Consider the following 15,051-nt stretch of genomic DNA (forward strand, 5'->3'; position numbering starts at 1 on the left):
ACCCCATCCTCCCCTGCTAACTCCAAGACAGCCCTGACCCTCAGCTCCATCTGTGATGGCACCGCAGGCCAAAGACAACAAGAACGTGCCCGGACCCAAACTACAACCTCAGCCATTTCCCTGCACATTCGTAGCCCTGTTTTTGATCTTTCTGTGCTGGCTTCCTGCTCCACTGAGGTGGGTCACCTCATCTTACCGCAGCACACAGGCTGGCCAGGAGGACAGAGCACATCCTCAAAGCACTGCACGAGCGGGCCAAGTTCAGAAGCACTGTCCACAGCACCGACAGCATAGCACAGCCAGAACCAAGGCAGTAAAGCTCCCACTCATCAGCGGTGGTATAACACATGGCTATGGGTGCACTGTGCCAGGCAGTGTGGAGACACGCTCAGAGAACTCCAACTGTACCAGGTTTAAATGTCAGTTGGGATGTTGCTGTTGTAACTGATAGATGCCCCACCTCCTCCATGATAGGCATTTATTACTTATTCACATTTGACTTCGGGCTTTAGTTCCAAGAGACCAATATATTTAACGGTCTAAAGAGAGAGTTTAAAGATGGAGGTGAGATATGAACGTACTACCCCTGAGCAAGAAACTTATATTGAATTTCTCCTTTAAATATCCACTGTTGTTAAAGGGTAGTATATAATATGAAATGTCATCTTGTGTAAGGTCACGTCACATGAATAAATGCACTGTAATCAATCTAGTGGAGTAATAAATTTGAGTAAAAGAGGTTGAAGTAGTGCTAAGGAAGCATAAATCCAAGGATTCCATTTCACTCCAGTACCAATGTTTTCTACACTGCTGTAGATCACTGAGGGTCAAAGGTCACACATGGACCCCAAATGTGCTCTACTGCTGCAGGCGGGCCAAAGACAGTCCATGCACAGTCCTTGCCATTTGGTGGAGACACTTTACTGGGGTCCCAACAAATGAAAAATCCACAAACATACTTGCACAGCCACTGAAATATCAGAGAGGGGTCACCCCTTCTTTCCCAATGGCATGTACCGGTAAAAATATGGCCTTCATTGTTCTGTCATCCATCCGCTCAATGTAATTAATGTCTCCACATCTCCAAAAAGTGATATTTGCATCAGCTATTAAAACATGCGATCTGACAGATACAGTAAAGGATAAGCACCTTTCAAACACCTAGCTAGCTTGTTTACACCTAGCTAGTTTATTGTTGTACCAAGACATATTATCCCATGGTAGAAGAATCTGCATTGTGCTTTCATATGTAGCTCGTGATTGGACAACCAGATTGTACAGAGATGATCAACAGATGATTTCAACTGAAAAATGACAGAGGGATCCTACCACTGATTTGCATTAAAAACATAATTTAAAAAAAGAAAATGAACTGTATAGGAAAGGGTGTGTATTTGACTATCTTACCCATTTTTCAAGGGGTCACTGACTAACATACTAGGCTGCAACCATTTTTATTCTTTTCTCTTTTTTTCCCCCAAAAAATTCCATGCCAGAGTGGCTAATGACCCTGCAACTTTAACCTGCCAAAGAGAAAATTCAGGCAGGTGAGTATTTATTTTGTACCCTGCTGTAGTGATAATAGACTTATGCTTAAAGTGAGATTTGTTCCATAAACAAAAATGTAATGCAATAATGCATCATACATAGTAATGGCAGGAACGAGGAGTGCTGCCCGGCACATTTTGAAACTGTGACTGTCAAATCACCAACAGGCTGAAGTCTCCTGTAAGTGAGGCCACATCTCAATAACGCCGCTCCAATCAGGCTAAAACATTCCACCCCCAAAACCTTTCAAGGACACGGAGTGCACTTTCTGGCTTGCCTTGAATATCCTGTCTACGCCAATCAATTATTAATCCCAAAGATTCCTGTCAAGCTAAAATGGTCCTGTTGAACCTGAAGGACCAGAGACCCACCTCTAGCCTGAGGACAGAGAGAAACATTTCATAGTTTTGGCACAGAGTAACCATACTGCAGTGACATCTCGCACTCTCCGCCAAGAACTTTCACCAGACACCATGCTCTTTCTAACAGGTACAGAATGCCAGTCTAGTCCCTGCTCTCTCCTGCTTAGTCTCACTTTCAACATCAACCCCTCCCCCTCCAAAAAAGGCAGGAGCCCTCTATTCCTTACATCATGTACAATTGTACAATGTGGGATGGGATTTGGCTCCTTAACTTCATTAGCTACGCCTCACGCTGGGGCCCGTAGATTACGTCTAATTAAGCAGCTTAACGTGGCTTAAACTGCCATACAGAGAAGGAAAGCCTTATCTGTCAAAATGCTAAAAAGATTATATTTCTCTTCCTCCTCTTCTTCCAGTGGTAAACTACCAAAAATTTCTTCTTAGTGTCCTTTATATGTTGGAGATTAACTTGAAGCGTGAGGCAATGACAATGCAAAGGGCTGGCGTGAAGTCTGGAGCCCGAACGTGGAAGGCTGGCATGAGGCGAGAGGGAACAGGAACCATCACAGAGAAGTGAACCTCAGATGACTCCGCCTCTCCATGTCAGCCGCTCGAACCCGTGCTGCTTTCAACCTGAGGCCAGGGATGGGCAGACTGCCTCCTCAAGGGAGCAAGGGAATGGCAGTTTTGCTTTATCTCGGTTCTCAATTAAAATAATTATTTGGATAGAAGGTTCTCTGCCCTAGGGTCAGTTCTTAGCCAAACAGTTACACAAAGTCTCACAGACATACTGATGGGACATTATTATTGTTATTATTATTAACACAAGAAAAGAAGACGTACTCAATCCTACTCACAGAAACTAACTCTTACAGTGTAAGGCAGATTGCATGAACAGTGCTACAGCCCCCAACCTTTGAACCCCATAACCTGTCAAGTGTGACACCTGTCCAACCAGCAACTTCCTACCCACCGCAAACCTCAGCCAAAAGTTAACAGAGGAGATGCGATGCTGTAATGTTCCTCACTGTCTGAGCGGCAGCACTAATGAAAGATCGGTGGGCTCACAGAAACTGCAATCAGGAGCTCCGATTTGTTCTTCATTAGGCTGAGTGCAGGCACTTACGCTGCAACCTTCCACAAGGTCTCACTTCATCTTGCCCGCATCTCCTCTTCCAGCCCGGCATCCAAACCAGCCTTTCACACCATTTCAGTAAGGCACGCAAGCTCCTGGGCCAGCCACCAGCGCCGCTAAACATTTCTGGCAGCATTTATCCTCTTAACACTTAATGACAGACAAGGGAAAGCAAATTATAATCGCCCCCTTTTTTAAAGTGGAAGGAAAGCTTTTCTTTGCATTTTCTTTGAGGAAATCTGCCGCTGTGAGAGCAGACTCGCTGCTCACCACAATGGGTCATTACAGAAATGTCCCCCAAGCTTCAGCAACGACCACGCGCCACTACAGTATTCCCTCCTACAGATGACTTCTGTGCAGGTCTAGTCACTAAATGAATACAGCGGAGTAGACTGAGCAGTTAGCGAATTTAGCTAACAACTGAAAGGCTGCCAGGGGAATCATGTCATTGCACCCTTAAGGAAGATGCTTAACCTGAATTTCGGACATAAACATCAAGCCAGACAAGCGCAAAGTATAAACTGTGTACGCTCCTCTGAATGAAGTCGTCTGCTAAAGGAACATACCATAATAACAACACAGCCAGTCAAAAGAGGCCTGACACCACACCGTCGCTAATTTGCATAACATGTTTGGCAATAAAAATGTGCCTCAAGGAAGTAGGACTGCAGGCAGGAGGTGAAACGTGAAACGCATCATGCCTGAAATGTCAACAAGTCGTTCTTCTGTTGTTGTCGTAGGTGGCGGAGGCGTTTGGTTACCGCAGGTCAGAGCTAGTTTGGTTTCAGTGTCCCAGGGAGCATGTTTGCCATGCCAGGCGAAATTCCTCCAGCCCCCACTCTCAAACGATCGACCTCGGCGCCCTGACAGATCTTGCATCAGCAAAACCAGACACTGCGGAACAACATGACGAGGGCTTCAGAACCGGTCTGACCTGTTTATTTGCCATCCAGATCTACTGACAGGATAGCACAGCTATGCCTCCCGCCACGGTTTCACAGACAGGTGCATTAGTTTAAAACGGAACCGCTGTGCAGAACTACAGTTCCCACGCTCCTTTGCACTTTGCTGGAGGGAGTGTTGACTACAAGGACAGAAGGCCTGAGGGCAAAGACAATTCAGCTCTGGCAGCAGAGAGAGATTCAGTGAAAGACAGTGGGGAAGAGCTATAGAGAGAGAAAGAGAGAGAAAATAAAAAGAAGGAGGGGGTGCCCAGAAAGAAGCACCCCCCCATCCCCCCACGCTGCTTGAAAAACAATCTGTAAGCTTAAATCCATTTCCGAAGCATAACGTCTGAGACCAGCATCAGGCCACCTGCCAGATTTGAACCGACGCTGAAGGCTGAGGCTTTTTTTTTTTTTTTACACTTCCACAGCCTGCGGTAATTTGCAGAGTCACGGACCTATGAAAATGCTTCTGATTATGAAAATTACGCCCATTCCTCCCATCTACCCCCCACTGCTAATACGGTGCGTGGAGACGGCTTCCGTCTCGGTGAGAGAGAGGCAGCAGTGGAGGGGGTTCAGTGATGGTGTGGACGCGGTGCCTCTAGGGGAAACCCTGGAGATATCCTCGCTGCAGAACAAGTTTCATTCCCCTCGGCTGCAGACAGTTCAATCACAGAGGATGCGCAGAGTAGGGCGGAGCCACTGTAGCTTCCTACAGCCCCAGTCACCCCACCCACCGCCCCCCCAAACCCGTTACCATGTTCCGCCTATCAGCCTCACACACAGGCTCAGTCTGAGCGACCGCGTGGCTGATACGAAGAGGATTTGCCGTTCCCCGACACACCAATTACCCAGTCTCATTCTCCTGCAGCGCATCAGTCCTGATCTTCAGCGAGATTAGAAAGCCAAACCAAAGCCCTAGATTTAACAAAAACAAATCACAGAGAGCTTTCATTATAGGGGGTTGGGGTGGGGGTTGGGGTAAACGGTAAACACGTCTGTGTGAGGAATTTGGGATTTTTTTTTTTTTTTTTGCGAGTGGGACAGAGTGATTTTTTTCCGCCTTTCCTTTTTTTGTCTGCCGTGCATTTTCCTTCGAGAAACGGTGGATTGATGAGGCGAGGGCCATCAGGGGATTTGTCATCTGTAATCAGTTTTTATTCTTGTTCTTTTCCAGCTCTGCCCTGCCACACAGGCTGTCGCGCTGGCCTACTGCTCTTTCGCCCTCCTGTCCTTCCTCTCTCCCTCCTCCCTCTCTTTTGCTTTCCTTCCCTCAGTCTCACCCAGTCTCTCTCCTTCCTTCTCTGTCATTCCCCCTCTCTCCTTTCGTCTCAAGCTCCGTCTCTCTCTGTTCTCTTCTGCCTGGCCAGAACCTGACACCCCAATCCACCTCTGTGCAGTTATTATACATGTGAAGGCGCAAAAAACCAAAAAACAAACAGGAAGTCCATGGTTTACAGGGAGCGATACCCCGTGAGACACACACGCCTTGGAGCAGGACAGTGTAAGACGGGAGCTCCAGAGCAGATTTAAGGGAAAGGGAGTCCCCTGACATAGCAGGAATGCCTTTGGGCATGGGGGGTGGGGGGGGGGTGTAATGGAGTGTTGTGGTAGGGAATGGGTGGTGTTGGAGGCCTGTTGTGACCGAATACTCACAGAAAAATAAAACATCAAACCCAGTTTTCTTCCCCACAAAGAACCTTTCGAGGATGACTTGAGATTTGAAAAAGAAGCCAACAAGATCCTGTGTCTCTCGGCTCTGACACACAGGAAAAAAAAAACACCCTGACAACACTGAGCTGCTTTTTCCAGAACTGGATCGTGACCCTGGAGATTTCCCACATCTGCAGAGAGCCCTGACACGGCCGAGCCCTGTCCCTCCCCCATTCCGCAGCATGGCCAGAACGCGCACCCCGCTTCCTCTAGTCCCCGGGCCTGAGTCAGAGTTGCACAATCACCCAGCTGCCTCCCTCTTTCTCTCCTACAGGAACATGGGGGGAACCTCCTCAGCACAACACAACAGGAAGTGCAAGCGGCACCCAGAGATTACTGTCTCTGGGATTCTGTGTGCGTCAGTGTTTGTTTTCAATTCTTCACTGGCTACCAAAAAAAAAAGTCACACGGCTTCAGAAAAGACTGAAGAAGGAGGACGAACATATGGTCGCTGTATAAGTGACCTGTGATGGATGCGTATCGACCCAGTCCGTTTTCGTATCAGCACTGAGGACGGGAGGGAGACGGGGCGACTCCCTCCCTACTGCTGCATTCCAGAACCGCAAACAAGCAGGCCGCGCGGAGAGCAGCCGCGGCCATCTGACTGCACCGGAACCAGACAGACAGCATTCCGCTGCGGCAGTTGCGATACACAAGATAAGCGCATTTCGTTCCTCAGCTCAGGTGCTCGATCGGTGTCCTGTAGAGCATTCGTTCAGAAAGCTCCACTTGCAAACTTCGTCAAGAGTTTTACCAAGCCATCTTCACAAACCAATCAAGAGTCTTTCTGATTTTATTAGCACTGTATATTTTTTTCCCAAATACTATGTGGTTTTTTTTGATACCTTCTGCTTACAGAGGGTGGCGTGTTAACAAAGAGATGGCATTTGAGGTTACCCTGGATAATTTCACCTGCTGTGTAAATGCGCAGTACCATAAAATCACGGATAGTGCATTACAACAGACAACACAAATTGAAACTGACCAGCTTGTTAGCTGTGTTATATGGTGCTCATTAAATGTCCAGTTCAGGTGATTTGAGGAGGGATGTGATCCATGCCTGATGACTGATACAACTCCTTGGGCTTTTATAAGACACAGCTATTCAAGGACAACAGACACAGGCATCAAAGAGCAAGGCTTCTATCTTCTTCTGCCTTTACAGCGTTGAAATAATTGTATCACATCAAAGTCCATGCCTGAGCAACACCTGAACACACAGTGTCCCTATAATTTTTTCCCCAATTACTTAATGAACAGCAACTGTACTATTTAGGCTCATCTCACCAAAACAACCTTGGCACTGGCTCAGGACCGAAGAGAGGGGTCAATAAAATCAGTCTATACCAATACATGCCAATGCAATTGGTCTCCTGCATTACTAGTCACACAACGAACTGGCCACCAAAACTGGAGGGTAGGTGCTACTCCACTGACACCATCCAAGCAACTCACAGTCAGCTGACAAATTATAGGGCACTCGAGAGCGGTGAGACCTGGAAAGCCGTGGCCTACTCCTACCCACAGTGGGAGGGCGCCCGTTTGCTCCACCTCTGCAGGCACCCAGTCATTGGCAGAAGATGACAGTTGGTTTTGAACAATGGTGAGAGGACGGCAGTGTGGCATGGTGGTTAGGGGAATGAACAGGTACTGATCAGAAAACTGCAGTTTCTGCCTCAGCAAAGTTATAACAAGGTCATGCACAAATGGACTTCTCAAAAGAAAGCCATGTTCAGTGCCCCAGGTGTCTTCAATAAATAATTACAAAATACTCAGCACATTGTAACTGAAAGCTACAAAATAAAAGTCTTGCTTTTGCAGGTTGGCAGAGTGCAAATCCCACCAGATTGAAGAATATATTTCAAAAAGAGTCAAAACATTCCAGTGTTTGAATGCTGAAGAGGGGGAAATTAAGAGACCTTTCCACGGCTCGAGTAGCACTTGACTCCTGTCTTTCCTGAATCCCACCCGGCTTCCTGGCTGAGGACGCTTACTGCTTACTGGTCCTTCCTGGTCACTCCGTGACACTGCGGACATCATTAGCTAAGTGGTGCTGGGACTACAGCCCAGTGCAGGCCGATCGATGCACAGGCTCCTGTGTCCTTCAGCAACCCAGCCCTTACACAGCCATGTTTGCCTTGCCTTGCAACCGGACAAGGAGCATCTCATCAACACAAGGGAGATTTAAAAAATGTGCTCTGCCTGTTTGAAATATTCTCATAACTGGCACCCACCACACCTTGCGATGACTATATGTGTAATAAGCCACACCCATTGGTGCCATGCTCCTAGAAAAAAGGGGGTAAGTCTAAAGTCTTGCTAACCTGACAGCATTCTTTGGATTAAATTTGTCCTGCCCTGTAACATTTGCAATACGATACAAATTATGATTAGCTTTGATAGATTTTTTTGTTTCCAGTTAATCAGTTTTCTTAAAGTGACTTACAATAACTGAAATCCAGCCCCCAGCAATAAGAAATGGCAGCATTGTGCATGTCAAAGATGGACACATCATCAGGTTTGCTTTCAAATGCAGTAGTCCTCAAGCTGAGATGCAACTGCAGATTCTTACAGTTAGGCCGCCGCTGCCCTTATTTAAATACATCCTTGAAAGCCGAAAATGAATGTTGTTCAATTATATGATTGCATCAAAAGCCAGACCTAACAATGCATCTCCACTTGTCGCACTTCCTACTTCAGGATTTTGATTCATTATGCTAAATCAAGCCTACATTGTTTTTTTAAGATACTGAACAAACTGCTAAAACATAATTGGATTACAATCTGAATTTAATGTTATTAACAAACTGTTCTGTCAGGAAACTCTTTTTTTTCAAACAAGGAAAAACTGTTAAATCAGAACTGGATGACAGCCAGACAGTAAAATTATTATACACCAAAAAACCGAAGTGACTAAAGTGGCTCTGGCAAACACACTGGTATGAGGAATGAGGAAACTGCAGTGTGTGTATGTGTGTGTGTGTGTGTGTGTGTGTGTGTGTGTGTGTGTGTGTGTGTGTGTGTGAGATTCTGCTATCTGAGTTTCCACCCCTTCTCACTCTCACATTCCTTCCATTGAAAGGCAGCTGTTCTGAGATCTGGTCCTGCCGGTGCTATGTGGACGTTCTCTGCTGCTCCTGCGCCCACCGGCTGGTCTCAGAACGCCGGGCGGCAGCAGGGAGGCACTCAAGAGCTCTACACCAGTCACAAGGGTGCAGGAACCTGGCAGCCGAGACAAACGCTTTCCGACAAGGTGGAACGCGTCCAGTTTCCTAAGTGACCGCAAAAGCTGACGCAACCTCCGCGCTCCTTTACAAAAGGGGAGGGGGGGAGATTGACAATAAAGCTGCTATTGAAGCCTTTGATTGTGTGCATTTGTGTTTTCATTTTTTCCCCTCACCTCCATGTTTATCTTACTGTGATTAAAGCTGCCAGCTTTAATTAAAATCAGCCAGTCCAACCCTTTCCTGCAGGTGTAGATGTACTTACAGTATCCTAAGCAATGGCTATACTGTTACCAATCCATTCTGCCTGATGCAGAGGGCAGAATGTAGGGCACTAACTTAGCTTGCCACACTAGCATTAGTGACATCACAGATATTCTACATAATGAACCGACATTCAGCTCTGTATCCTTCACTTTTAAAATTCTGTCCCTGCCATTGTTAAAGCTACATATGTCTTGATTTGCTGGCTAGACATGAACATTCTTTAAGGGGTGCGGTTTTAAAAAAAAGTGAATAATCACCTCTTACACAGCAATGCAAACAGTACCAGAATCTCCTGTTATGAATTGGAACCTCAATACAAGGAAGTGCAGAGGATGGAAGAAAGACAGGAGCAGAGTATGTAATTATAATATAGAATATATGTAACAGTATTCTAATGATAAGAACACACATGGGATTAGGTCATAATAGGTACTAACACTGCCTTCCACTGCGCACCCAATGTGTCTTGTACATTCTCTTACAGTGGTAAAATGTCTGTCCCTTATCCTCTCATAGCGGATGCTTCTGTACATGCCTGGTCACAGATACACAAAGAAATCATTCAGGTCACTGTCCAAAGCTGTACAGTCCCCAACCTCACTGGTAAAGCCGGCTTTATTGGGATACGGAATAATCTAGCACCAGAGGAAGCCGCTCTCTGTTGCTAGGTATATGAATGTTGATAAAGATGTGCTCCCTCGGGATCAGAGAGAGAGAAAGAGAGAGAGGGAGAGAGGGAGAGAGGGAGAGAGGGAGAGAGGGAGAGAGGGAGAGAGAGTGAGAGAGAGAGAGAGAGAGAGAGAGAGTGAGAGAGAGAGAGAGAGAGACACTCCCATATTCTCTGCAGGGTAATCCTCCCCCCTCTGCCCCCCAACCATCTCCTGATCTCAGCAGGGTGCACCAGGTTTCTGCTCTTCTTACATAAACCCGGCCGCAACCACGGCAACCTAAAAAGTGACGGCAAGTAAAATCTCTGAGATATGACTGACGTGCCATAATAACCTATCATAATGAAGATATCTTGAGGGAGGTGGGTGAGAAAAGGCAGAGATCATTAATCATTTCTCCCTCCCAGAACCATGACAAACACACATGCGCGTATATGAGTGAGTGCGAACACACACACACACACACTCTCTAAGAAGACAAACACAAGCTCCGGGGGAGGCTGCGAAATTCATGTGGGTGGAATTCATAAATGTTACCTCCACTCATAACTCTTCCCATGGGCCCCTCTGCCGCACCTCTCCCCTCTCTTCCTCCGCATCTCCCTTCATCTGTCTCTCTCTCTTTCAGACAGTGAGCCTCCACAGTAAAATGCTGAGTCACACACACACACACACACACACACACACACTCATGTTCATGCGCACGCACATAGTGGGCAGGTCAGTGGCTGCGCTGCAAATGGTGACTGACATAAGCCATTGATAAGTGACCCATTACATTGCTACAACATTGGTGCTGTGAAACACAATGGGCCATCACTACTCTGTGACAGATGCAGGCTTGAAGCAGGCCAGCATCTCTCACTCCCTCTCTGGTGCAATCATGTCTACAGCATCACTACACCAAGTAAACCACATACTACTGGCCCTGGATCTACTGGATGTTCGGAATCTCGGTGGTCTTCGCGCATTGGTCCACTATTTCATCACATAGTGCCACATTCCATACATTTAAGCCTTGCCATCACAGTAAAGAACAAAGGCTACTGTAAGATGCAGACATCTACTGATAAAGACATCTACTGTTGGCACAACAGTGTGCCCAATTTCTATGTTTAAACCCCCCAGGAAATATCAAATCCAGGATCAACTCATTCAAAAACACACAGCCCTTCCCACCCCAAAGGTTGCCTGAGGTCACATGACCTCAGCTGACAGCACATACAGTACTTATTCATTTGACTGTGAGCATGTGCGGGTGGATGGGGGGGCGCTCTGTGGTTTCAGTTACAGCCATTGATGGGCAGTCGTAACTGGTCTCTCATCGATTTATCCATGGGTCCGTTTCGAAATGCCTCGCTACGGCTCAAATCCTTCAGGCCGGGTATTAGGTTTCTGCAGGCCCAATGTCCACAAACCCATGCCCTGGTGGCTACCAGGTGGTTGAGAGTCACCATGGTGTTGGTGAGCCATACAGCCTCCATTCGCCCTCATAGCAAGCCATCGAATGGCACCAACAATCCTTGCTGAAGACAAACACTCGGCATCACCAGATCAACTGCTGCATGCTTCCTGGTGGAAATTCAAATCCAGTCATTAGAGAATGCAGTTTTCCTCTTGTAATCCTGTTTCAAACAAGGCAGCCATTCAGGGCAGAGCTCTGTAATCTGGCCACCAAATTCTAAAGCTGCTATAATTGGTTCCTTGCTTTATTAAACACAGGGTTCCAGTTTAAATCAAACTTTTATACTTTTTTCCACAGGAAATTAAAGAAAAAACTACACTGAATACCAAGCTGTTAAATCTTGCGATTTTGATAAGGGGTTTCTTTTTATGGTTATAATACTACTTTATTTATTTTGAATTATATGAGTGAAAAGAAAAAAAACATTCTTATCTCTTAGGTGACACAAGTCACCATCTTGCTTGACCAAAATAGAGATGTTAGAATCTTGAACATTCATGAAATTGGTCCTGGTTTAGTGCCATGAAACAGCCAAACACACAAGACGTCAGCAACTCAAACAGCCCTGGCTCCACACATCTCCATCCTGTTAGGTTCCCAGTGATTAATACAATGCTTTGCACTTTTAAAGCAATGTGTATGGCTCAGGTGGGCCGAAAGCTTGCAAGTTGATCTTACTTCAAGATCTGACACAACGTCAAGGCCAGTGAATGCACACTCCTTATGTCTTTATAGACATTTCTGCTGTACTGCTGTTGCGCAACTGTCTTTGAGGCAGAACACATCGCAGCATTGCCTTCATGCTGTACAAACATAACAGGACACAATGTGGTGCAGCAGTAAGCAGGATGGAAAGAGCCAAGAATAAATCGTGACCCTTGCAACAAAATGGTGTAACCCCTGACGAGAGTCTCAGTTAGCGTACACCAAAGTCCACGGCACAAGGAACTAGCGAGACTCCTGTCCTGAGCCCTTCTGAAAGACAACACTTTCTGTAGCAGATTCATATGTTCTTCAAAGCTCCACAACATTACTCCCCTCTAAGTTCTCCGCCAACAGCCAGACCTCAGGCTGCACTGTCCATGTCTATAGGCACCAAAGTAACCAGTATCATCCAAGCAGCAAACAAACCTGGGCTGTCGCAACTACACAGCTCTTGACCTAATTAGCTGACTGAGCTAAAGACCCAGGTCCCCAGATCAAACTCTTGTCCCAACTCTTTGCAGCAGACCTGCACCTCTGAGTTCTGTCACACTGATACAGGGCCTTGCCTGTGCCACCTCAGGCAAAATGACTGAATAAAATCACAGAAGTCTGCATGTTACTGAAGAGTGATTTACCCGCCTGCAGGATTCCTTACCAATGACTGGGACACTGCATGACCGTGAGGACACCGCCAAGCTGTCCAATCTGAATGCACCGTACCGATTCCAATGCCGCAGGGTCTTTGCATTGGGTCTCTCAGGTGGAGGGGGCAGGTTTGACTTGCTCTGCAGTCCGCACAAAGGTCAGTGAACACAGCCTGGGGGAGGAAGGGCTACCCCTGTGGAGATGGGAAGCAGTGGACCCAGTTACATCAGGGCTGAGGTTCACAGAGTTCAAATAGGTTACACCTACAGACAAATTATTTCTTCCATATAGACATGGATCTGTCCATCTGTCCATTATTTTAGAATTGCAGGCTTGTGTGGTTGTATGTTCCACATTTAGTCTTTATTCAAAAACATACTCCTATAAATATAAAGCCTTGACAGGAAATGTCAGGCACAACATTTATGTTACATTGATTCACTCACTCCTTCAACATCTACCTCTCAAAGTCAAAAGACATCTGATTGTCTAGAGTCACCTTTCTACAAATGGGAAAATTCAACTTATGGCCTTCCACAAAAACAAAAATTTTACGGACATTAAATTCCATCCATCTGATATTTGAATTTTCTACAGTACCCCAGATTAAACATCTGAATAATCAAACCCTGCTTCCCCGACAGCAAACCCCCCCCCCCCACCCCCCAGCACTGTTTGAAACTCTAGTTCTTTCTGTGTAAATAATGACTCACCGCAAAGAGATGGCATTCGCTTACACTCTCAGTCAGAAAGATTCATCATATCAATGAATTAGCTGATATTTTACTCAGTAGTCTGAGGCTCTTCTTCCTCAATACTGATGACAGAGAATAAAACTGGTGTTCCCTTCGTTTCTTTTAAATCAACAAGCATTTAAATAGCTGATCCAAGTAATCAAGTAACGGCCTCCTGAACCAACAGCAGAATAATAACACACCCCCTTTATAATGACCATGCAGATGACCTGATGAGTCCTCGGCTGTGCCGTCCTCCGTTCTCACAACAGGGAGCCACACAGAGATGAGACAAACCCTATCTACCTTTCCACATACGTCATCTGTCTCAGCAACACGCTGGGGATTGGCAGGGATGTGGGGCAGTCAGCTGAAATGCTACCATCTGCAAGGCTTTTGACGAAGCAGGGGGAGGCTGCCATTGTAATAATGGAGCCGCAATGAATGTCACGACAAGAGGAGCGCATCGACACAGCAGGCTTGGGACCGGGACCACACTTCCCACAATCCTCTGACCAGAAGCTTTCTGATACTCAGAGACAGCGCAATGGCCAGGGGTCATGGCTGCCACAGAAGTGTGCCTTTCCTAGAGCAAAATGCACCACTCAGACTTGCACCCAGTCTTGGGGGCTCCTCCTACCTAACCCCTGTTCTGTTATGGACTGTATTCTTAGGGTCCATTCTGCAGGATCTTGCAGTTATTAGAACAAGATCCATGCTTCCCTTCCACTTCAGTAGAAGAAACTGCTATTTCTTTGCTTGGATACCCCTTGCTGGAAACAGTGACCTTGTTTTCCATTACTAACTTCACTTACTAAAGTCTTGTTTGGCTTTTGATGACATTTCAGGGAACACCTGACAGGAAACTTTCTTGTGGATGTTAACTTACTTCAACAAGACTGGCCATGTATTGATAAAAATAAAGAACTCACTGATACTCGTGGGTGTGCATTGTCTTAATTCTTTAGGAAGCCTGGGTCAGATGATGATCCTAGCTCATATCATCACCAAAACCCTTCCCTTCTACATAACAACATTATCAACCCCTGGCAAACATGTTGCATAGGCCTACTGACTGTTATAGGATAAATTATATGCAGATATGTAAAGAATTAGTAATGTTAAGTATTACATCCTTTATAGCTGTTCTCCATACAGAACAGTAACCAGTTCTGTTACATTCCCTGGTATTCCTCTTTACCTGACTTAATGCCAGATGTTGTGTTTATTTCCTTTTCTAAAGGAAACTCAATGCTGATAAATTACAGGTACCAGCTTGACAATCTGAATTCAGACTTCTCTTGACAAAATTGGCATCAGGAACTAATCCTGAAAACCCGATACTGATGTGCCAATCTGTAGAATGGTTAAGGCCTTTCATTTCCCTCTGAACAACATGTCCTCTAACACACTTTAATTCCACATTGTGTTTGATATTACAAAAAAAAAAAACACATACTATAAGTTCAATTGAAGGGCACTTCACTCCACCTCCCTCATCTTATCTTTTTGTCCCTGAATTGATAAACTTTTGACAGCGCAACCTCAGCTGTACAACTACAACTGGTTACAACACTTAAATGTGCTCACAACACTCGCAGCAAAGTAGCCATAACGCTGTCAAACTGACTTGGACAT

General features: G+C 45.9%; 1 protein-coding gene across 2 annotated transcripts in view; it reads right to left on the minus strand.

Annotated features, from left to right (window-relative positions):
- Positions 1-15,051, minus strand: part of arhgap35a (Rho GTPase activating protein 35a) — a 61,278-nt gene that overhangs the window by 43,825 nt on the left and 2,402 nt on the right. The window lies entirely within an intron of this gene.

This window comes from Megalops cyprinoides, chromosome 9 (assembly GCF_013368585.1).
Source record: "Megalops cyprinoides isolate fMegCyp1 chromosome 9, fMegCyp1.pri, whole genome shotgun sequence".
NCBI lineage: Eukaryota > Metazoa > Chordata > Actinopteri > Elopiformes > Megalopidae > Megalops > Megalops cyprinoides.